At 46.4% G+C, this 25,425-nt stretch overlaps 1 protein-coding gene across 3 annotated transcripts in view; it reads right to left on the reverse strand.

Annotated features, from left to right (window-relative positions):
* ACIN1 (apoptotic chromatin condensation inducer 1) overlaps positions 1–25,425 on the reverse strand; it is a 422,281-nt gene that overhangs the window by 34,229 nt on the left and 362,627 nt on the right. Inside the window, exon 12 of one of the 3 annotated variants that reach the window (XR_011282974.1) lies at positions 9,773–9,973. The exons of the other annotated variants lie outside the window; for them this stretch is intronic. The gene's annotated coding sequence lies outside the window, so the exon portion shown is untranslated. The remainder of the gene's footprint in view (positions 1–9,772; positions 9,974–25,425) is intronic. 3 annotated transcript variants of the gene reach the window in all.

Here is a 25,425-nt window from a genome sequence, read left to right on the forward strand (position 1 = left end):
CAGCTTGTCCTCGAGGGACGGAAGAAATAGACTGAGGCCCCAAATAAAACCTGCAATTCCAGTACATTGATGTGTAGCACCTTCTCCTCCGGCAGCCACAGGCAGGCCTCTGGCGTGGAGACGTCTGGTGTGTGCTCCCCACCCTTCCAGGGAAGCATCGGTTGCGACAGTCTCCTGGTACGGAGAGTTCTGGAAATCTGTGCCCCTGGGAATTTTGGAGCGCACGCCCCACCACCTTATCTCTCGACTTAACTCCTCGCCGAGCACGATCCCATCCTTGAAGCTTCTGGACACCTAGATCCAACGGGCGTCAAGAAACTCTTGGCGCCGTCGCATCCGCAACTGGAAGAGCCGGACCAGGTAGATGCATTACGACATCGTGCAGAGCAGCGACTTGATGGTCCTCACTGTGGCGATTTTCAGTGCTAACAGCTATTGTAGAAGCGGACTCGCAGTGCTTTGCCTTGTCTTGTCTTGGGCCCCCCGCGGATGGAGCACCCTCAAAGGGCTTAGAAGCCAGCTCTGGCTGGCTAGATCTGAATGAGGCATGCCCCTGTGAACCTCCCGACATGCTAAACCTTCATTGTACGCTTGGAGACGCCACGGCAGATCTCGCAATCTTCCTCCTTGTGCGTCGGGTGGAGACAATACAGGCACTGGGAATATTTGTCATCCGTGAAAACATTCCGCAAACCGCAGCTGGTGCAGAGCTTGAAGAGGGAAGCGCCGTCCTCCTCCGACATGATCCGGTGCGGTGTAGGCCCGAGGGCCTTCTGGAAATGTTAAAAAAGAAAACACAGGATAATTTTGCCCTGGAAGGGCGATGAAAGCTGCCGAAAAATGGATCCCTGTTAATCGGATGAGTAGACTATGGAGCACACGGGCACGATTTTGAACAAAATAGGGTTTTCCTAGCCATAAAGCACAACAATAACGCAGAAAGCTCTAAGAGCAAAACAGAAGGACGCCCAACACTCGAACGTGCTGTAAAAATCGGAAGATGGCTACTGGAGGAGGGGCTTAGGGAGAGGGCAGTCATTGGCTAGGGCGGTATGACCCAGGGCTCAGTGATTGGTGTATAGGAGAAAGACAGTTTAAAACTAAAGTGAAACTTTTTTCTTTTACGGAGGATTCCCATCCTGACGGGGAATATTCATGAGCATGTGATTCCATGCCAGACCCCATGCTAGATTCATCATCCTTCCTAGGAACCCTAGATCCAAAGCACTCACAACAGCGGTTTCGGTGGAAAGGACTCCAGAGACCCAAAACAACCAAGTAAGTAGACCGCTCTTCTCCACAGGTGCAGTTTATATGATTTAGTTTGAGGGCTTGAACCTTCGGCCAACGAAAGCCACAATAACACAGTAACGAAACAGAAGCTCTTACCACGGTCTACTTTCAAGACAGGAGTGAAAGATCAGTCGAGGGAGTCCCCCATGAGAACAGGGAATCTGAATAAACAGCTCCCAGCAGTAGGGCAAACAATAAAAGGCAGCAGCATAACAGTAAACAGTCGCAAAACGAAGACAATGGCTTGTAGCACCTTCAGATGGCCCAGATTGATCCAGCACAAACATATCCTTGCATCTACTTTCAGGACACAGCCAAGCTGAGGCTCCTTGCAGTAAACAGCAATACAATTGCCCAGAAAGTCCCAAAGTGGAGGGCTCAACCCAACAGATGTGGGGGAGTCGCCTGGAGTCTCCCAAGAACTACAAGCTGGTCTTCAAACAGCAAAAAGCCCAAACCACAATAAGGCCCAGCCACTGAAATTAGCAAGTATTGCCAAAGGAGAGCTTTAAAATGGCAGGAATCAACAGGCAAACATTAGCAGGTCAACAGACATGCCACCTACAGGTTCCAGGGACAGAAAAGAAAGAGTTAGGGCCAGGGCAGAACCCAAATAACAGTGAATGGTGTTTGGATGCAGGCCAGCCAGCCAATCACAAAAAAGGGGCTAAGGCAGTGGCTCAGGTGGCCAAGCATACTGGTTGGTCACTGACTGCCACTCAGTCAAAACCCCCTCCCCCTGACAGGAAGAGAGCAGGCTAGTCCAGGGAATTCTACTAGCCTAAACCAGTTAGGACCAGCATCAGAAGAAGCCACAATGAGCTCCACAAAAAGCCTATATGTTGAACAGCCATTTTGAGGCCACTTCATGGTCAACTAGACAAAGGAAGGTCCTAGAAACCATGGCTGGGAGCAGGATTTACCCACTGGTACTACAATGGCTACCTAAAAATGTGTACTGGTCTACCCCCAAACCTATTCCCTAAAACCAAATTAGTGACAAAATCACTCTAGGGAAAACATGGGTGCCCTAGGCACCCCATGGACGGTGCACTTCAGGGGCAACCCAATACTGTATACCTTATATAAGGTATAAAAGGAAATAATGGCAGGGGGACATCAGGAGAACTCCCTTTCCACCAAAAAGATATTCAAAAATCCCCAAAGTGTTAGTGATGTGGCTAGTGTGAAGTCAGAATTTCCAGAAGGTACTTTATGGTAAACTTTGGGCAGGACACACCTTAGGAGGCACAGACTGATGGAAGAGCACAAAAACAGAGCCACACTAAGTGCAGCTTTGAATAAAGCCTGACTGGGAGAATAACGGTCCAAAACCAGAAAAGAGACAACAAAAAGTACAAGGTGCTACGGCATGGGACAAAAAGTGAACTTTCTGCCCGAGTGCACTTTGAATTCATGGTGCAGTGTATAGGAGTAGTTCATGTGAATTTACTTAAGGCATTGGGCAATCATCCAAGGGCTCGAACTGTTTTGGCCAACAGGTTAAAAAGAAACGGGACATTCTTCTTGGGTATCTGGCTGGGGATTTAACCTTCTTCTGAAAGTAAGTAGTAAGGGGATGGAATTTGCACATTGTTTCGCCATGATGTTGGAGAAAGACGACCCTTGTGGTTTGGATCGCCATCCTCTCCTTAGTTGGTATGGAATATTTCCTTGGATGAATTTGGCACCATATCCTTGAAGAGCTTATGTTTTTTTAGTCTGAAGTAAAGCTGGACTTTTAGTGAGGTTTAAAGGGCCCTAGAATTAGGACATCAAAACCCCAATGCATGTTTCGAAAGTTCTCTTTTGGACACTTTCCCTCCATGTTTTTAATGGACCCCGAAACATTTTGCTTTTGAACTGGTCCTGACTTTTTACAGGGAACTGAAGCCTTCAGCTCCACTCCCCTGGCCCTCTGCTTATTTTGTTATGGGGAAACCGATCAGTCCTTCAGACTATCAGTAGTGAGAAATGATGTTTCCCCTTTGGTCTTTTTACCCTTTTGATAACTTTAATAGCAAACAGCATCGTACAATGCAGTGGAGTGGGGATACTATTGTATCACCCTAGTCTTTTTACACTTGGGAATTTTGGTTACTTTTATGTCTGCCTAAAGACAAGCTAGTGGAAGCAAATAGATTTACGGTTTGTTTTAATTCTAGTGTGCACTTGTTTACCATGTATGGCTACTGAATGTGGCTAGTGCTGTAAAATGGGCACGAGATTTGCTCCGTTTCTCTGGCCATATTGTGCCTCCCCCCCACCCGATGCCCAGTCCAGGCCCGCCTTCCGGCACCTCACACCAGTCCGCTTTAAACACATTGGACGCTTAGATAACTGGCTATGCCTATTTACATATTAGCCATCGGCATACTAGCGGGGAAGGCGGGTGCGACGTATGGCGGTAAGGGGACTATGAGTACTCTAGTCACTACGGTGAGCAATTTTAATTACTCATACGTCCCATCCCCTTTCCTCCATCCTTGTGGGCAATTCCACCGAACAAGAACATAGGGTGGAGCCGTGATAACCTGCTGCATATCTAGGATGAAGCAAAAAAAAAAATGTTCTTCAGCACCACCTGAACAAACTCTGCATCGCGCCTGGTGTTGGTGTCCAGCGAGAAGTGCTTAAAGAAGGGTGAGTGGCCCAAGTAGCCACCTTGCTGATGACAAGCGTGTCTCTGAAAAGCGACGGCCGCAGCCTTTGCTCCGACGGCATGGGAATGAATCACCTCCGGAACAGGTCTGCCTATGGCAGTGTATGCCTCTGAAATGGCCTGAACAATCCAATGGGCGATGGAAGCCTGAGAGACCCCAAAAGTCAAACAATGGCTCAAACTTCCTGAAGGTTTTCGTTGCGAGAGAAAAATTGAGGACCCTCTTGAGGTCCTTTGAATGCAGGACCCTCTTTCCCTCTGACTGCAGGTTCAGGAAGAAAACCCGCAGGCAGATCTCTTGATTCAGATGAAATGGAAAGACAACCTTGGGCAAGAAGTTTGGGTGAGTGTGCAAGATGACCATGTCGTGCCGAAGGGCTCGCACAAGGACAACACCTGCAGCTCACTAACGCTGCGTGCAGAGGTGACAGCTACCAGTAATACTGTTAGTGTCACCAAGCGGATATCCGCAGAGGCCATCAGCTCGAAAGGCTTGCGCTGCAAGAACCACATTGAAGTCCCAGACCAGGTGCGGCCTATGCACCGGTGGAAAAAGCCTAGACAACCACTTATGGTGGACCTTACCCACTGGGTTAGCTGCAGAAAACACACGCTGAGGGGAATTTTTGTGAGACACAATGGCGGACCAAATAAGTGTGGCGCGTATCCACCTGAACTCCAGAACGAGCCAGGTGTGCTGGAAAAGCAAAAGCTTCATCCAGAGGACGGTTGACAAGGTCCAGACCCTTGTCACGAGCCCAATGGCAGAAACTAGTCAATTTACACTTCTACTTGGACCGAGTTGAGGGCCCCCTGGCCTGCTGAATTATGACCCAGTTGTCATCTGAAAACGGAGCATGCTGAAGCCTTGGCTGGTCAGAACACAGGCTGCCCTGCTGCATCAGGAATCCCCTGCTGGAGATCGGAAAGTGGAAAGGACCCTGGGAGCACAACTGCAGCAGATCCAAAAACGAGGGTCTCGAACGACAGTGGGGGCAATCCAGATGAGGCTGAAACCCACCAAAGCCCAGAACTTGTGGGGCGTCCTTTGGAGCAGAGGGATGGGAATGCATAACACTGGAGGCCGTGCCAACAGATCTGGAATGCATCTCCAGAGACTCCCGACCCCATCCTGCCCATGAAGCTACTGGGGGCACTTGGGATTCAGAGGGGATTGCAAACAAATCCAGATCCGCAAACCCTCAACACTGGAACAGGGGCAACAAGGAGTCCCTGTGCAACTCACACTTGTAGATGTTAAACCTGAAGAGGCTTAGCCGGTCAGCTTCTACATTGCTGTCCCCAGGAGGTGGACAGCTGAAATCCAAATCCCAATCCGTCAGGGCCCATTCCCAGATTGATACTGCCTCCAGGCAGAGGAGGCACCACCCTGCTTGTTCAGGTGAAACATCGTAGCAGAATTGTCCACCCTGTACAGAACCAACTTGCTCCGATTAGGGGCAAAAACGTCACGAGGGCCAGGCCCACTACCCGGAGCTCGAGCAGATTGAAATGCAGGAGGGCTTCAGTCCTGGACAATGTTCCATGAATCGCATAGCCCTCCAGAGTCGCCCCCGAAGGCCAAAAGGGAGGAGTCAATCATCAGCACCAGGGGAGGCTCTGTTCGGGTGAAGGGGGCTCCCACTTAAACATTGCCATCCCTCAGCGAAGATCGGGCAGTAGGAGCAGTGGTATTGGGACCCTGCCCTCCTAATCCCAATTGGCCGCCAGGTGGAGCTGGAGGAGTCTCATCTTGAGGCAAACATGCTGTACAGTGAGCACACAAGAGGTCATCAGGCCCAAAATGTGCTGGTACCACCATGCTGAGGTGGGCGTGTTGGCCAGAAAGTGCCCCAGAGACTTGCAGAGGAACATAGCCTCTCAGGCGTAGGACACACCAGCTAAACGGTAGTGTTCCAACACACCTCTACAAAGACCAGTTCCTGAGATGGGCACAAGTAACTTCCTCTGGTTGAGGAAGAACCCCAGCTGATGAAGGATATCTGCCAATCTCTGGCTGGTGGCAGTGGTTTAATTTTTCCTACCATTGTGCTTTTCTACCGCAGGATGAACCTTCAGGTGCAGTAAAGCACACATGGGTGACGTGACCATTGTCAAAATGGCCCCCAGTCTGATTGTTTTAGCCATTTTCTGTTTGTGAGGTCTTTTGGCTTTTACTCTGTGCGTTAAGACAGGTTTGAGCCCTTTGTTTGTCTTGCCTTTGGCGGGCTTCAGCCCGCCACTGGGTCCAGTGAGTCTGGAAGGACAGGATACGAGGGAGGGTCCCGAAACTCCTGTCCTTTGCCTCTAGGAGCGCGTGAACAAAACTAGTCCCGATTGGCTGGCTGGCTGTCCTGAAAGGACAGCCAACCTGCTGTGTGTTATTGACAGCCTAGGCTGTGCATAAATGGGAAAACATACTTAAAAGCCGAGGTTCTTGGGACTACAGACAGAGTCGACTACTGGAAGAAATATCTGAAGAAAAAAACCTGAATGAAGTCAGCTGGAACCTACTGGATCTTCAATTGTCCAGTGAAGCCCTGATGCTGTGCTGACCTTTTATCACCTCGACAGAGGCTCCGCAGGAACGACTTCGCCCCTTGGGTAGTGGGACCAACTAACCCTGAGACAAACGCCACTTGGCGCCCTCCCAGACTTGCTGTGCCTCACTGTTGCTGCAGAAGTCCAATGCTCGGGGTCAAGTGACCACAATCAAGTGCAACGTCTGCCGCGGAACGAATCCAGCCAAAAGCTCCAAGAGCCTCCGAAGGACTCGCCAGAAGCAAGAAATCCTGATCCAGAGTGTTTATTTCTGTGTTAATTCCCTTCTACCTTAGAGACCTCTGTCTCTTTTGCTGGACTTTAGGCCTTTTATCACTTTCCCCAAGTACTTTTCTCTGATTTGGACTCTTGTTTCTTTCGGTTTTGGAGTCACACCATAGGCATCATGTTTTTGTATTGCGACACCCAGCATCTTCAGTGCAGTGTCACTGAAGTCCTTTTGGATTTCTCTTCAGGTTTAAATATCTTCTCTTTGATGAACTGTTTCCAAGAGTAGTAAAGTGAAATTGACTTTACTTACCCTTTTCTGTTTGTGGACTCGGCACACACCATCCTATGTGGAGTGCTGGAGGGTTACTTAGTATCCCATTGTCTACTTTCTCGTGTAACATTTTCTATGTTACCCTTAATACAATTAATGGCTGGTGGCAGTGGTTTAATTTTCCTACGATTGTGTGTTTTTAACTGCAGGCTGAATCCTCAGCTGCAGTATTGCACCCATGGATGCCCATTTTGTCAAAATGGCCCGGTCTTTTTCGCCATTTTTTGTTTGCAAGATCCTTCTTGATATTTACTCTACGCGCCAAACCAGGTTTGGTCCCTTTGTTAGTTTTGTCTTTGGCGGGATTCACGGGTGAAGCCTGCCTCTGGTTCTAGCGTGTCTGGCGGGGCAGGAAGCAACGGAGGTTCCCGAAACTCCCTGTGCTTAGTCTCTTTGGTTACAGGAATGCACCCAAAGGTGATTGGCTGGCAGCTGTCCTTGGAGGACAGCCACCCTGCTTTGGGAGTGACAGCTAGACTGCAAATGAATGGGAGAAACTTGCATAAAAGGCGAGTGTTAGGAGAATTCTCAGAAATGTGCTAATTGCCATCCACCTTAGAGACCCACAGCAACTGCTGAATTTTGAGGACTTTATTTTTTTTTTTAACCTGGAGAGAACAAGACCCTTTTCCCTCACCCTCGTGTATTTTAATGTGGATTTTACCTTGGTTTCTTTTGGTTGTGGAGTCTGACAAACTCCAAAGGCATCATCTTTTACATTCTGTCACACAGCACCTTCAGTGCAGTGACACAGGGAAGTCTTCCAGATTTCCCAAAGGTTTAACTACCTTCTCTGGGATAAACTACTGTTTCCCAGAGCAGTAAAGTGAAATTGACTTAACTTACCATTGTAACTTTCTAGACCCAGCACACACTATCTTACAATAGAGTGCTGGACGCGTTACCTAGTATCCCCTTTGTCTAGCTTCTCATGTAAAAATTGTTATGTTAATCTTTTCTCATTGAATGGCTGGTGGCAGTGGTTTCGTTTAAACTACCATGGTGTGCATTTACCGCGGGCTGCGTTCACAGCTGCTGTAATGCAACCACAGGTGCAATCTTTGTCAAAATGGCGCCCGGTCATCTTTTTTCACCATTTCTTTGTGGAAAGGTCCTTCTTGAGATTTACTCTGGGCGCCAAACCAGGTTTGGTCTCTTTGCCTTTGGCGGTATTCACAAGTGATACCCGCCTCTGGCTCCAGAGTGTATGGGGTAGGTAGGAATTGAGGGAGGTTCCCAACACTCCCTGTGCTTAGTCTCCTAGGAGACCCAAATGCACTCTGATGATTGGCCAGCTGACTGTCTGGCAAGGACAGCCACCCTGCTGGGTGATAGACCGCTACGCTGGAATGCATGGGAGAGAACTGAATAAAAGGCGAGTCCTTTGGCTTGGAAAGCAGAGTCGACCACTGGACGAAAGAACCAAAGAAGAGCTTGAAGAGGACGCCTGCTGCAACTCCTGGACGTTGGTTTGCCCGGTGAAGCCCTGCTGCAGTGCCGAAACGCCAAGTTTGCATCAACAGAGAAGCCCCTGCAAGGACGACTTCTCCCTTTGAGTTGGTGGGACCAACCAACTCCAAAGTAAGCCACCTGGACATCCATCTCGGAGCTGGTTGAATTTCCACAGAGTTGCTGCTGGAAACCGTATAGCCAGGGAGAGGAACACCAGATTGTGTGCGTTGCCTTTAAGCTGGCCTACAGCTTTTGGAAGATCCTCCGGATTGCCAGGAAGCAGGACTGACCAATCCTGAGCCCCCTCAGAGTGCGGGACCCCAGAAGCAAGGAAAGTCTATCTCGACAGCCAGGAACCGCAGTGTTGCCATTTGCAGTAGGCGCGAGGAGCTGAAACACTGAACAGCTACTGAAAGTGAAGTTTGCCGGTTATGAGTTTTGACCGTCCCAGTGCATTGCAGGAGTCCCCTGATGTCGTCCTTCTTGTCCCCACGACGGAGGCCAAGGAACAGCGAGATCTGCAGAGCTGCACAGGAACAGAAGTCATCAACTGCATCTTTTCTTCATTTCCAAGGTACTGTAAAACAAGTCTAAGAACCTACCTCTTACTGTAGAGTTGCTTGAAACTTCCACAACTCACAAGTCTAATCAGCTAGTGACCCTACATTTGATTCTTCTTTTCATCAAAGACTCCTAAGAACTTGTGCAAAGACGTTTCCATTTACTTACCAGAAGTGCTTCATCCTATACAAGACTGTTGCCCATTGACTTTGGCTTAGCCGATTGAATTGTATGACTCATCTTGGAGGATCCAAAAGTATTTGCCTGCTTAAGAATATTTGTAGTCTGTGTTCTAATAACTTTTGCCTTTACCCAATCCCTAAAGGTATTCTAAATGCCAACAATAAGATATTAATGTCCCCAGCACCCTAGTTATTGAAGTCACCTGTGGCTGTAGGTTGTGTCTGTGGGCCATCCCAAAAGGGTCTTTACTGATTTAGAAACTAAGAGTGTACAGTACTGAAGTGTATTTGTGTGTTACTATTATATTGCTCCCTTCTGAAGAAGGCTTTCTAACTGACAGATAAATTGTTTATGCAAGAAACCCTGAGTGTAAAAGTTTATTTGAATACCTCTAACCGTAAATCTCTGTATACCTCCACTATAGCGCACATTTACCCCTCTTGAGATAAGTCTAGCTGCTCAACACGCTACCAAAACTCTGTAGTACAAGCTTATACCAAAGGTTGGGTTTCCTATACCTGGGGTCAGAGTGGTTTGTAGTGTTCCCAGAGGGTCCTGCATACACACTTTGCCTAACAGCTAGGCCTTTTGCAAGGAAGGCCGAGTCTATCACTGGACGAAGGAACCAAAGAAGAAACTAGAAGAGAAGCTTGCTGCACCCTCCTGGACCGTTGGTGTGCCTGGTGAAGCCCTGCTGCAGTGCTGAAGCTACACATTCTCTAGAGGAGAGGAAGAGAGGAAGAGAGAGAGAGGGAGAGAGGGAGAGAGAAAAAAGACTACTTAACTGAAAGTGAAGTAGTATATTTTTTAAGTGTATCTTGCTGTTGCATATTGCCCTTTCTAAAGAAGGCTCATTTTAAAACTGTTAGATAAATTATTCTAATAAGAAACCTTCAGTATAAGTGTTATTTGAATACCCGTCACTGTGAACTGTGAATCTCTATGTTGCACCTCTACAGCTCACATTGACCCCTCTTGAGATGAGCCTGGCTGCTCAGTCACTCTACCAACGTGTGTAGTACAGGCCTATACCAAAGGTTAGGTCACCTATTGCCAAGAGGACAAGGCTGGTGTAGTCTCCCACAGGGTTTCTACATACAATCTTGCCTAACACACCCTCTCAAAACTACACAGCTGGACCCAGCATTCCTATACACCAATTACAACAGAGAGGCTGGCAGCATTCGCAGCGGCTCACCTGGACATACTGTCGCCCCATGCACAACAACATTCCTACGTAACAAATACACCACGGAAGCCAGCAGCCTTCACTGTGGCACACCACAATAAACTCACTCGTCCTCACTGCTCAGACTCTCGCACCAGAGACCACGAATAATGACCGCTGCAGCTGAACAACATCGAAGCCTACGGTACGAATACCTTGCACCATGTATGTGGACACAGGCCGCAGGCACAAACATCCATGCACACTAGAATGCAGCTATGGCTATGCTCATTAGGTCTAGCAGCGCATAAAGCCGTCCACATTGAAACACCTGACGTACCTCAACACCTCTGCCACTAGTAGACAGTGACTACCAATGTAAAGAAATTTGGTATAGCGGGTCACAATCTACTCTTTCAACAATAGCACTATCGCAAACCACCAACAGCACCCACCCAAAGGCCTGATCTTCCCGGGCTGCTTAATCGAGCCAAGCCAGTCCTAAACCAGCAAAAATGCACACATACATCTCCTAAACAAACTCTTAGAACCTCCTGCACATTACTGAGGGCGTTCCAACAACAAAGCGCATTGCCGAATACGATTTTGTAATCCTGTTTAAACCTGGATGGTAAAATGGGAAGGCTGATGCATTGTCGAGATGTTTTCCTGGAAGTTTAAAAAGTTATCACAGAACTCCAGTGCCCTTGTTGGAAGATAGGAATTTTGTGGTTGGAGAGGTACAAAAGATTAAAGATTTCCGCGAGCGTATTTTACAGCAGATGCAGTCTGAGCAGCTTGTGGCGTGGGAAGCAGAGGATCCTGTACGATCAAGGTGGGTTTTTGCCTTATGCGGATGCAAGATTTTATTTGCGGTCAGAGGATTTACGAGAGGAGGCATTGAAGGCTTGTCACGACTAACCTATGGCTGGACACCCTGGAATTAGCAAGACATTAGAATTGCTTCGAAAAGAATTCTGGTGGAAAGGAATGCAAGAAGAGACTGAGAATTACGTCACTTGCAAAACATTTGTTAGAGCCAAGTCCGATCATCAAAAACCGGCCAGTTTGCTCGTTCCCTTGCCCATTCCGTCTTGTCCTGGGCATACTCTATGGACTACATTGTAGATCTGCCTCCCGACAAGGGTTGTTCAACCATCCTGGTTGTGGTCGATGTCTTCTCCAAGGCAGGACACTTCATTTCAATCAAGGGATCTGCTACCCCAACTTCCTTAGCACAAGCATTTTTTAACTTGATGGATTACCGAGTCAGGTGATTTCTGATCAGGGAACTCAATTTGTCTGCAAATTCTGGCAAGGGTTTTGCAGGGAATTGAAAATTGAGATAAACTTGACTACCAATTATCATCCTGAGGCTAATGGTCAAACTGAGGGAGTAAATCAGGAGTTAGAAAAGTACATAGTGTTACCTTGGATCAGATCATGGTTGGCTCGAGTTGTTATGGTTAGCAGAATTCGGTTACAACAATAAGTCTAAGGATTCCACTTCCATGTCTCCTTTCTATGTAAAACAGGGTTTCATCCTAGTTTTTTTAAGAGGGGTGGAAATGGAGGAGGTAGAAGTTCCAAGTGTAGAGAGAGAGTTAGGAACCATGGGCCAGAACTTGGAGAGCTGTACTTGCTTTAAGGAAGAGTAAACTAGATTGCAAAAGATTTGCTGACCAAAGAAAACGAGAAGCACCAGTTTACAAAGTTGGGGATCTGGTATGGTAGTCAACCAGGAACTTAGCATTAATGGGGAACAACAGGTTTAGACTTCGCTATACTGGTCCATTTGAGGTTGAACATTACTATTCTTCTGTCTGTTATACTTAAGTTGCCAGAATGTTTAAAGGTGCATCTGACCTTTCACGTAAAACAGTTACAAGGCCTGTAGAAAGGACATATTACAGGAAACACCAGGCCCAGTGTATTCAAATGGCTAGTATGAAACAAGTTACTTACCTGTAACTGTTCTCCAGCATGGATCCACATGCTCATAAATATTCCCCATCGTCAGGCTAGGAATCTGCGGTAAAAGAAAAACCAGTTTCCGTTTTGTTTCTAAACTGTCTTTCTCCTACAAACCAATCACTGAGCTCTGGGTCATACTGCTTCCAGCCAATGACTGCCCTCTACCTAAGCCCCTCCTCAGGGAGCCATTTTCAGATTTGGCAGCACGTAAAGTGGCAGTAGGACAAAGAAGAGCCACAGAGGGGTAGGCGGGGGGGTCTGCAGGTGAATCCATGCCAGACCCATGGTGGAGAACAGTTACAGGTAAGTAACTTGTTCCTTCTCCAGCATGGGGTCTGGCATGGATTCACATGCTCATAAATAAAGACTACACAGCACAGCAGTACATTATTACACAACCACGGGAGGTGGCAAGGCTGAACAGAAGCAATTACTCTTACCTCCTCACCAGGCTAACCTTCAAGCGAACAGGTTGCGCAGCACTGTTTGGCCGATTCTGGACTCCTCCCCAGCATCCCGGTTGACGCAGTAGAATTTGTGAAGGTGTGCGTCGACCTCCACGTAGCAGCCCTGCAAATGTCCAACAGGGGCACACCAGACAGGAAAGCCATCGTAGCAGCGAGCGCTCTGGTAGAATGGGCTCTTGGACGACCAGGCAGCGGTCAGTTTGCCAACCGGTGACAATGAGTGATGCAACCGCAGAGCCACCTGGAAACAGAAGCCTTGGACAGGGCCATCCCATGGTTCACAGGACCAAAGTTCACAAAAAGCTGAGAAGTTTTCCGGAAACATTTTGTGCGAGCCACATAAAACTTCAGCGCTCGAGTCACATCCAGCGAGCGCAAAGTCCTCTCAGCCGGCGACGAAGGCGTTGGAAAAAACACAGGTAACACCAAGGGCTCAGTTAGGGAGAATTCTCAGAAATGTGCCAATTCCCTCCACCTTAGAGACCCCCAGGAACATTGCTGGATTTTTAGTTCTGATTTTTTTAACCTGACGAGAGTGAGGCCCTTTCCCCCCCATCATGTATTTTAATGGGATTTCTGAATCCTGTTTCTTTTGGTTGTGGAGTCTGACAAACTCCATAGGCATCCTCTTTTACATTGTGGCACACAGCACCTTTAGTGCAGTGACAGGGAAGTCTCTTAGATTTCCCCAAGATTGAAATACCTTCTATGGGATAAACGGTATCAGGTAATAAAATCGCGGCAAAAATGTCACCAGTAATAGAATTGCAGCAAAAATGCTGTGGTTTGATCCAGTATAGGTGTACCCCATTATACCATTTAAGAGGTGCGGGGGTGTCCAAAAGAATGCATAAAGCATGGCAAAAACGGATTACAATCATTGTGAAACTACTCACTCAGGATCAACCAGCCCATAAAAGTGCTTCCACACTGGTTTCTCCTGCCACAATTCTTAACTTTAGCCTGTGTCATATCTAGATAGAAATGTGAATGTTAGCATGCGCCACACTTGGATGAAACTGTGAATGATGGTAAGTGCAACACTTGATTGGAATCGTGATCACTAGCCTGCCTCATATCTAGACAGAATATTAAAAATTAGCAATGATGGAATAGTGAATGAAAGCAAACAGATAGACAAAACTGCAAATACAGCAATGCCAACTAACCAATCCACTAACAATTTCACACCTCTGCATACACTTCTCAAACTCTAACCAAACACAACCACAAGCCTAAAACGCAGCAATCCGCACTAACTTCACTACACTGCAACAACAAAACAAACCCCACATAGACTTGCACAACAGCACACGACGACTACCGACCGTAAAACACCCCAAGCCCAGCCGACGGACCCACCGGGCTGAGGCTGCCATCAGCACATCACTGCTCTCTTGCACTTTTCCAGCTTATTCCCACTAGCTCACCGCCCTCCCTCTTTCAGTGCAGCCAGAGCGCCAGGGGACCACTATGGTGGTGATAAAGCACGGTACAAATATCCTTTAACAATAAATGGTATAATGGGTCCAGGGGTTGCGGGGTGTCCCCACATCCTTTACATGATTGTGGCGGCAAAACCATGGCATTTTTGCTGCGAAATTTTGTATTCACAGCCATTTTTGCCGCGATTTTAAGACATGGAACCGAATAAACTAATATTTCCCAGAGCAGTAAAGTGAAATTGACTTTAACATTGTAACTTTCTAGACCTAGCACACACTATCTTACAATAGTATCCCCTTTTGTTTAACTACTCATGAAACATTTGTTACCCTTTCCTCACTGAATGGATGGTGGCAGTGGTTTCCTTTTTACTACCGTGGAGTGCATTTACCGCAGGCTGCATTCGCAGCTGCAGTAAATCACCCAAGGGTGCCATTTTTGTCCTAATGGCCCTGGTGGTCTTTTTTCACCATTTCTTTGTGGAAAAGTCCTTCTTGAGATTTACTCTGCGTGCCTTTGGTCCCTTTGTTTGGTCTTCGGCGGGATTCACAAGAGAAGCCCGCCACTGGCTCCAGGGTGTCTGGGGTAGGCAGGAAGTGAGTGAGGTGCCCGAAACTCCCTGTGCTTAGTCTCCTAGGAGACCCAAATACACTCTGATGAATGGCTGGCTGACTGTCCGGCAAGGACAGCCACCCTGCTGGGTGACTGACAGGCTGGAATGAAAGGCAAAACTGTATAAAAAGGCGAGTCTTAGGAACCGAAGATGAACTTTAAGGGGACGCCTGCTGCAACTCCTGGACCGTTGGTTTGCCAGGTGAAGCCCTGCTGCAGTGCCGAAATGCCAAGTTTGCATCGACAGTGAAGCCCCTGCAAGGAAGACTTCTCCCCTTGAGTTGGTGGTATCCTCAACCAGCCCTTCCACCTCAACCTTTAGCCACTGGGACTCTACCAGGTCCAGTACTGAGTCCAGAGTTTGTATCTCTTGAGAGAATGAGACTTGAGTTAGAGTTCAAAAGATTACAAATCCAAGCTGAAGCCAAACACCAAGACATCAAGTTCAGGGAATTGGAAATGCAGCATGCACTTGAGATGAAGAAATTGGCTGTTGAAATTTTTTCTATCCTAAAGTCTTCTAGGTCTTCAGTCCAAAGAGACCATGCATGCCTAAAGAAGCAGTGAGTATGTATGATGCAAAACTTGATATTTTGGATTGGTTGGGTGCTTTTAAGTAGAACTATGGGATTCAGGGTTACACAGGGAATCCGCAGATTCATCGACTTCTGTCTAGGGTCCCCCAGGTTGCAACTGATGCTGTAATGGAGGTGGGGGAACTTGAAAGAAAGGAGTATGAAAGTGTAAAGCTAGCTTTGATAGCTAGATTTGGGAAAACTCCTTCTGGTGGTCCAGGTATTCCGTACACTAGATGCTCGTGGCCTACGAACACATATCTGATGAATTTACGGCCTGTCAATTGCTCTAGCACTCACTATAATACCATATATGGAGATGAAGGGAGAATGCTTTGCTGTACTGACCTTTCTTTTAACTGCAAATAACTACTCATATTTGTTAATCCATTTGTAAACGGAAAAACTGTCAATGTGACCGAAAGGGTGGGAGGGGGAAGTGAGTAATACGACATTGGCACGAAGATTGCTACAATAACAGGAAACTAGTAACTTATAATAGCAAAACTGGGGAAAACCGGTTAGAGCTGGCTTTTAGTGTACGTGACAAACGCGATGTACATAGGATACAATGAACCCAAATCTGTATATAAGGAAGCCTGTAAAAGAGGAAGGTGCTGCTTCTTCTCTTGCTTGCAACTTGTGAACAAGACTAAGTCAGCCCATTCGCGAATGATACAAATAAAATCTGTGTGCTTTATCTATGCTTCTGTTGTTTTCTAACACAGGGTTTCTTTACCAGTGGGGTGAGAAAAGGTGAATCACCAATTTGGCGACCACGAAGGGACCCCAAGGGTGGTAGCCCGTCACTGGGTGAGGCCTCCTAAAGAGGAACCGGAGGGGTAACGATTGCGGGGCCCCACTGAAGATTGAGAAGCACCATTGACTGCAACCGACACGTCATCCTTCCCCCGCCGGTTCCCCCGGACGGAGGACAGCAGGCTGCCGCCCTTCGGGTCTAACGAACTTTGGGCGAAGACCCTGCAGGTAAGGGAATGCTACGATGATGTATGATTGACGGTTGGTAAGGCCGTCGGGATAGTATCGATATACTGGTACGTAAGTATAACGGATCTGTTATGAAGATCATATGATATAGAAAAGATGTAAATGTTCATGATTTATACTGAAAGGTAATTTAGGAACGTAACTGGATCCAGGTTTGAACAAAATGGGTAACGGGCCTTCCCGCAAAGGGGCTATAGGAAAAAAGCACTATGCCCCCCCCCCCCTTGAGGGAACACCTGCTTTTGATATGTTGATAAAACACGGTTTAAACTCCACTTTGTTTTTGGATGAATGGGCTGAATACACAAAAAATTCAATCGAACACAAGTGGCCAACTAGTGGCTCCTTTGACTTGGACTTAATTGCTAAAGTGGAGATAGAGCTAGTCAAGAGAAAAGTGTGCCCCGCACAGTTCGAGGCCATCAGGTTCTGGAGGGTGGAGGCTATTAGAAGACGAAATGCCCATAGCAAACAGGAAAGGAAGTTGCAGGAATTAGACGTTAAGGAAGCTAATGAAAAGTTTGAGCAGATGGACATACGTATGTTGATCAAAGAGAGTGGAGATATGTACCCTACCTTGCCTGCCCCACGTTATGAAGAAATAGAGGGGAAAGAAGCAGAATTGTTAACATCCGAATTGTTGTTCCCAGGGGCGACGGCCCCTGCGCTTGTAATAAAGGCAGTAGAGAGAGATGATTACCCAATGAGATATGGAGACTCGACAAAGGGAGTGGACCAGACTAGGTTACTCAGAATAAGTGCAGAAAGATGTAGCGATTTGAAGGATGTCATGTGGAAATTATATGCAGAAGAATTGGGGGACGAAGGGAAGGAATTGTTAGGCAGACTTCGTCCGGTTGAATTTAAACAAGTGGGAATATATCTGATCAATATGACACCCAGAGAAAACAGACTGGACAGACTAAACCAGAACTCTCCCCACAGTATTTAGAAGCAGTGAAAAATATTGAATCTGCTCAAACGAATGTCCAGCTATGGGGATATATGACATGTATCATAAACGAAATAGAAACAGGCGTGAAAGAAGGGGAGAAACAGGCAGCGCATTATAATACGGTGAAGCTAGAAAGAGAAAAGCAAATACAGGAAGCGGAAGAAGGGGGCCAACAATTAGCAAATTGCTTGACAAATGAAGTATTAAACAAATCTTTATCAGAATTAGGGGCCGAGGCAGAAATACACCCATGGACCACCCAAGCTGTGTGTATAATGGCTCTTCGAGAAATGTTAGAGAAAAGCGACGGCAAGGACCCAGGGAAAAAGGGTGGATGGGATAAGGTTGTCGTTGAAACAAGAGACTTAGACCAAATATAGATGTAGACTGCACAAGGGAAAAGACGTGGAGAAGGCAGCAAATAGTCAAACTCCTGGGTGATTACAAATCTCTGCGCATAGCAGAGAAATCGGAGAAAACTGATAACGCCCTGAGTGGAGGGATATACCCGATTAGAGAATGCCAACCAACTGTCAGTGCAACAAAAGGGGAGATCGCTAGGACCTATGTCTATGTCCCGCTCTCCCGCCTAGAATTAATGCAAATAACAAAAAGCATACCCGATCCTAGAATAGACCCAGCAGGATTTTACAAAGAGGTAGGTAAGTTGTTTAGGCCCGGTCAGTATACAGTAGAGGATGTTGATAATATTCTAATGACCTTGCTCCCAGAAGAAATATGGACCCCTTTCCGGGATCGAACAGACCTGATTAACTGGAAAACAGCGGAAGATTTAAGCAAAAACAGGGAACCACAGCAGCCATACCCAGACAAGTTGAAAAGTCATGGGATGGATGTATTAAAAGCGTTAGAAAAGGTACTGCCGCCACATGATGTTAATGTAGAAAAATTGGCTGCAGTAACACAAGGTCCCGCGGAAGACGTGGCTACCCATTTTCTGAGGTTTGAAGCAGCATTCAAGGCACACAGCAGCCTCGAACTAACGAGTGAAACAGGGCAGAGATATTTTGCTGGTAACTTTGTTGAAGGGTTGCTCATCCCGATTCAGACTAAGATACGCAATGCAGAAAGCACTTGGCAGTCCAGAAACCCCAGAGAATTATTAGAAATGGCGAGGTACTACGAAAGGGGAGAACAGGTGAAACAACAGATAAAGGTAAAATCGGACAAGGAATTAAAGAATAAAGTGCTCATGCAGCAGTTACAGCAGTGAGGGGGCCCTATGCCCACCTATGGTAACAACCACCAAACTGGCAGAGGGGGACTGCCATATTACGGAAGAAACGGAGGGCAGGCACAACCCATAGTATATACCCGACCGGATGGCTTGCCCCAAAATACTTGTGCGTTCTGTAAGAAACCGGGACATTGGAAGGCCCAGTGCCTGGAAAGTGGGGGAAGGGGAAGAGGGAATTGGAGGAAGGGGCAACCAGGGGCTATCCTCATGCCTCGAAGCCGAGGCACGTTTCCCGCCCCTCAACCTAACGTTTTTGACCAAATCCCCGGTCAGAACGCTCCCCATCAGATGACCCAGGTACAACAACATGATTATATGGGAGAGGTAGAAACCGTGTGTCCCAGTGAATTCCATGACCCAACTAGTTATATGGCATAAAGGGGCCGTGATGGGTATGTAGGCACGGTAAGCGTCCCAGTCGACCAAAAGGGGCCTTATGCCTCCATTAGACTGGGACCCCACCATGATGTAAAATGTCCGATTGATACAGGAGCCGGAAACAGTTCTGTTGACATTAGAGCCGTGCCCGCAGCCCCAATTTCGGGAATGAACAAGACATCAGTAGGGTTCGGTGGGGAGCCCATAATAACTCCAATCAGTGACAAAATGGAAGCAGAAATAAAGGGAGTTAGATGGAGTAATGGGTGGCTATTGACAGATAAATGTCCAGAAAATCTGTTAGGATTAGACGCCTTGAAGGCTTTATACGCCACCATCTACTGTTCCCCGGCTGGGGTTCATATGACTGTTAACAATGTCTCAAACCCCTCTTTCATAGCATTAAGCCTACCGCTACCTGAAGAGTTACAAACCCTCCCGGATACTTTGTGGGCGGCCCACGGGAATGATGTAGGAACACTTGCCATTGTTCCCGTAGTAATCAAACTGAAGGAAGGGGTAAAATTCCCAAGAATTAGACAATATAAGATCTCTATAGAAGGAGAAGAGGCACTAGTGCATATAGTAAATGACATGATGAAATTAGGAGTTGTGTAAGGTTGTGATGACAGCCCTTGTAATTCCCCCATTTTACCTGTACACAGGAAAGGAGACGATACAACACCCTACAGATTTGTTATTGATTTGCGCGAAGTGAACAAGATTGTAGAACCCCGATACCCAGTTGTACCCAGCATTGCTAGTGTGTTGACCCTCATACCTAGTTCAGCCAAATGGTTTACTGTAATAGATCTGAAGAACGCCTTTTTCAGTATTCCGATCGCACCAGAGAGCAGATTTCTGTTTAGCTTTACATTGAGGCAAAGACAATATCGATTTACAAGAGCCCCACAGGGATATACGGAGAGTCCTGCCATTTTCAGTCAGGCGTTGAAAGCCCAATTGGATGATTTAATGTTGCCTTCTGGTACATCACTAATACAGTATGTGGATGAACTCTTAATAAGTGCTGACACAGAAGAAGGGTGTAGAGAGGCGACGATAGCTGTCCTCCAACATCTTGCGAGACATAACCACAAGGTATCATTGAAAAAGATGCAGTATGTAAAACAGCGAGTGAATTATTTGGGTTTTGTATTGTCAGAAACAGGGAGGATGTTGTCTACGGATAGGATAGCCCTGATACAAGCCTTGCCAACCCCGACATCAGAGATTTACGAAGGATAGTGGGGGTCATGTCATACTGTAGGCATTGGATACCAGAGTTCTCAGTCCTTGTTAAACCATTGTTGGCAGCCCTGAAAGAAGAGAAGGAAAACACACCCTTTACATGCACGCAGGAAATGGAGGAGGCCCCAATAAACTTGAAAAACACACTATGCCATGCACCAGCATTAGGGACCCCAGATTACACGAAGAGTTTTTCATTGTTTGTGGACGAAAAGGAGGGATGTTCTGCGTCAGTCCTCACGCAGGAACAGGGAGGCCGCCAGAGACCCTGTGCATACTTCTCTACGGGTCTCGATGTGGTAGCCCAGGGACTTCCTCCTTGTCTGAGAGCTATTGCGGCAACAGGCCTAGCAATAAGACAGAGTTCAGGCATTGTGTTAGGAAATGATGTTACTGTAAAGGTGCCACACGCTGTAGATGTTCTCTTGAATAGGGTTCAAGCACAACACCTCACAACAGCGAGATTGACACAATATGAAATGTTCTTGTTTGCCGGAAATGTAAAAATTGAAAGGTGTAACACTCTCAACCCGGCCTCATTACTTCCTTTACCAGAGCACCAAGAGGAGGCACCCCATGACTGCATAATAAGAACAGGAACATACGAAAGGGCGTATAGATTTAGAAGAAAGCCCTCTGAAATATGGAGATGGAGTATTGTTCTGTGATGGGTCTTGTTATAAACTGAATAATGGTGACACGGTGGCAGGCTATGCAGTGACAACTGGGGAGAGGATACTTAGTATGGGGAGAGTGCCCGAGAAGTCAGCCCAGGCAGCTGAGTTATATGCCTTGGCAAAAGCCTTGCAGATGAGTGAAGGGAGAAATGTCACCATATACACAGACTCAGCCTACGCCCATGGAGTGGTAACCAACTTTGGCAGACTGTGGGCAGAACGAGGCTTCCTTACGTCACAAGGTTCAAAGATCAAGTATGCACACTTAATATGTCTGTTATTAGAAGCTCTGACGTTGCCTCATAAAGTGGCCATAGTAAAGTGTATGGCACATAGGAGAATATCTGATTACGTATCACAAGGGAATGATTTAGCAGACAAATCAGCAAAATTTGCGGCACAAAATTGTGCGGACAAGGCAGCGATTGGACAATGGTATACAGGGACATGGGTCAACCCGGGGGAGGAACAAATAAAACTAATCCAAGAAGATGCAACAGAAGAAGAACGAAAATCCTGGCACATGAGTAATACATACGAACAGGTGTGTGAGGGTGTGTCAGTGAATATCATTACAAATAGATGGTTGTTACCGGATGCATATCTTCCCATAATAGTGAGTGTGGCACATGGCCCGACCCACGTGAATGTGAGAACTATGGAAGCAGTCCTAAAGGAGGTATGGGATAACAAGAAGATTGGACAATATTGCAGGCAGTGGGCCAAGCAGTGTGAAATATGTGTAATGTACAATGTGGGAAAGAGTGTGCCCGCCCCATCAGGTCATTGCAAGTTACCTACTCAGCCTTTTGAGGTGGTTTACATGGATTTTATACACCTAGAGCCTGTTAATAAGTTTTCGTATTGTCTGGTGATGAAATGCGGTCATTCAGGGTGGGTAGAGGCTTACCCTTTGAAAGATAACAGCGCAACATCCACGGCTAAATGCATTTTGAAAAATTGGGTCCCTCTATACACCGTACCCAAATATTTGTGGTCAGACAATGGCTCCCACTTTACTGGCGAAGTAGTGTCTAAAGTGTGCAAGGCTCTAGGAATTGATCAACGATTTCATGCGGTTTTCCACCCTCAATCGGAAGGTACAAATAAGGTTCTGAAAAATAAACTGGCGAAAGCATGTGCTGAGACCCACCTGAAATGGCCTGATGCCCTGCCTCTTGCACTGTTAAGTATGAGAACAATGCCAAAACGTACACACGGATCGTCGCCCTTTGAGATTGTGATGGGCAGGCCACCAAGCATTGGGTCTCCTGTTAATCCAAAGAAATTGTCTGAGCAAACATGGCCTGCCTTGCAACAATACTGTATTGCCTTAACTAATAGGCTTCTTTCCATACATTCACAGGTGAAGGAAGCTGCTCCTACACCTTTGATAGGAGAAGGCCACGGATCGCAACCCGGCAGCTGGGTGGTAATTAAAGCGTTTGATCGAACCAGTGGACTACAGCCTCGCTGGAAAGGACCGTTTCAAGTATTGCTGACTTCTCAAACCACAGTAAAGGTAGACGGGAAGCCGCATTGGTACCACGCCAACCACGTCAAACGAGCTGAACCTCTTCTCCAGCCAATTCTGCCACCAATAGCTACGACTCCTTTGCTGAATTCCAGCATTCAACCAAATCCCACAGAAGTACACCGATACACGTTAAGATCACGAGAAGTATATGTGCCAGGCAATGTGTAAGGACTACATTTTGAACTTTGACCATTAAGGAGATAGGGCAAAAGACTCCTTTGTTGGTTTTAGCAGAGTGTTGCCTTACTGAAGACAGCGGGCCGATAGCCAGAAGGGCCTCCGGCGTTCCCCTCCTGGGACAGGCACAACGAGACGTGGGACAGCTCGGTGATTGGGTCGCCAGTGAGGCCCGTATATTTAGGGTACAAAGACACTGGAGCTTTAACTAGAAAAGGTGCTTAGACGCTAGGACGCATTGTTGTTTATATAAAGTATTGTCATGGAAACCGTAGAAGCTAATGGTCACATATATACCGACCTCCTTCCCGCTAGAAGACCAAAAGGGAAATGTGGCTCTGTTAAATTGCATATTATAATATGCATTATAATACTGGTCATTTTAATTGGATTAGGTTTATTTTTCTGGTTTATAGAACATGCAACTGATTATAAATTTAGAAATATGTTTCCACAAGGTGATCGTGGAAATGCGACAATGGGGTATGTGAATAGCAGGGACCGTCATCCACATGACCATGTTGAAGAAGATGAATACATGAAAAATACATATATCAAATTAATGGATGCCACCCACAGGGCACTAAATATATCAAACTGTTGGATATGCACTCATATGCCTCGACACGGTGCAGAAGGACTACCTGTGTATGCGGTACCTGTCCCTGAACGAGAAGGGTGTCTTATATTACATATGAGAATGTGGTTCGCTAAGAGATATATGCCAATAGGTAACCCTTGTTATGAAATTAATAGAACACAATTGGCATTGGGAATACATGAGTTAAAGGGCATGATCACAAAGGGTGTATCATTGACACCTACCATGGTTCAAATTGTTGAAGAGCCTCCTCCCCCTATTATGTTAACTAGAGAGTTACCACAGAAGGGAGCCTGCTTCTCTAGGAACACGCGAGGAAAACCCAACGGAAAGCGATGTACATACATGCTAGATTTTAACAATTACACAAAAGGCCTCCTCCAAGTGGAGGGGCATGCTTACATTTGTGACAAACAAGCATATTTGTGGTTAGCTGGAAACTTTTCTGGCAGCTGTTATGTCGCTCGGATTATCCCTGCAGCTATGATTCACAGTTCAGAATACCTTTATAATCAAGGGAAAGGTAGGAATAAACGAGATACGAAAATACAAACCCCCCAGTACAAATCCACTGACTTGGAGAATTTCATCGACGTCCTGAAAGCTCTTATACCACCTGTAGGCTCATTCTTTAACAGTCAGGAAATCAGACAGCTTAGCAAAGCTGTAGAACATATGATTGAAGAAACAGCAGATATCTTGACAAATATTACATACGAGATAAAAGCAATCAGGTTAATGACCCTCCAGAACGGATATGCACTTGACATTTTGACTGCTGAAAGAGGAGGGGTCTGTTCTTTGGTAGGAAGCCAATGTTGTTTATTTATTCCCGATGAGAGCGAAGGCATCCTTAAAGGCATTTCTAAATTACATGGAATTGCACGTTCTATCCATTACGATGAAGGGACTGGAGACAGTTGGTGGCTTAAATTATTAAAGGAAATTGGATGGCAGTTACTTACCCCTATACTGATTTTAGGTGCTATAATACTAGGCATCTGCTTATGTATCCAGTGCTTCCCTGCTATTATGTCTTGTATAACGTCCTGTTGCGTTACTTGCTTTTCTAATGTGTTTCAATCAGCGAAGCCATACAATCAACCTATCCACACTACCTCAACTGTTATGTTTACTCGTGAAATGGATCATTTGAATATGATCGAACCAACTCATGTCCAACCATAATGATATGTGTGCTCGCCCACGAGCAAGGGGTGGAATTGGTGGTCCAGGTATTCCGTACACTAGATGCTCGTGGCCTACGAACACATATCTGATGAATTTACGGCCTGTCAATTGCTCTAGCACTCACTATAATACCATATATGGAGATGAAGGGAGAATGCTTTGCTGTACTGACCTTTCTTTTAACTGCAAATAACTACTCATATTTGTTAATCCATTTGTAAACGGAAAAACTGTCAATGTGACCGAAAGGGTGGGAGGGGGAAGTGAGTAATACGACATTGGCACGAAGATTGCTACAATAACAGGAAACCAGTAACTTATAATAGCAAAACTGGGGAAAACCGGTTAGAGCTGGCTTTTAGTGTACGTGACAAACGTGATGTACATAGGATACAATGAACCCAAATCTGTATATAAGGAAGCCTGTAAAAGAGGAAGGTGCCGCTTCTTCTCTTGCTTGCACCTTGTGAACAAGACGAAGTCAGCCCATTCGCGAATGATACGAATAAAATCTGTGTGCTTTATCTATGCTTCTGCTGTTTTCTAACACAGGGTCTCTTTACCAGTTGGGTGAGAAAAGGTGAATCACCACTTCCCAGTACCTTGAGGTTTAGGACCCTCAAAAAGACTGATGGTACCCCTTGGGCTACCTGGGTGTTTGAATGTTTGAAGAACTTGGGTTAAGTGTTACAGAGTAACTACTTTTGAAGGTATGAGAAGTCTATTTTTGTTGGAATCTATTTTTGATGCCTGCTGCCTGAACTGAAACAGCACTTGGCTGAAGAGATTGATCCCAAGAAGCTGGTGTTAAGGAAAGTTTGTATGCCGTACACTCGGGCAACACTACACACAACTATGACCACAGGTGTAAGCAAACCAACTGTTAGGCAGAATCC

This window comes from Ambystoma mexicanum, chromosome 13, assembly GCF_040938575.1.
Source record: "Ambystoma mexicanum isolate Mex_15411 chromosome 13, UKY_AmexF1_1, whole genome shotgun sequence".
NCBI lineage: Eukaryota > Metazoa > Chordata > Amphibia > Caudata > Ambystomatidae > Ambystoma > Ambystoma mexicanum.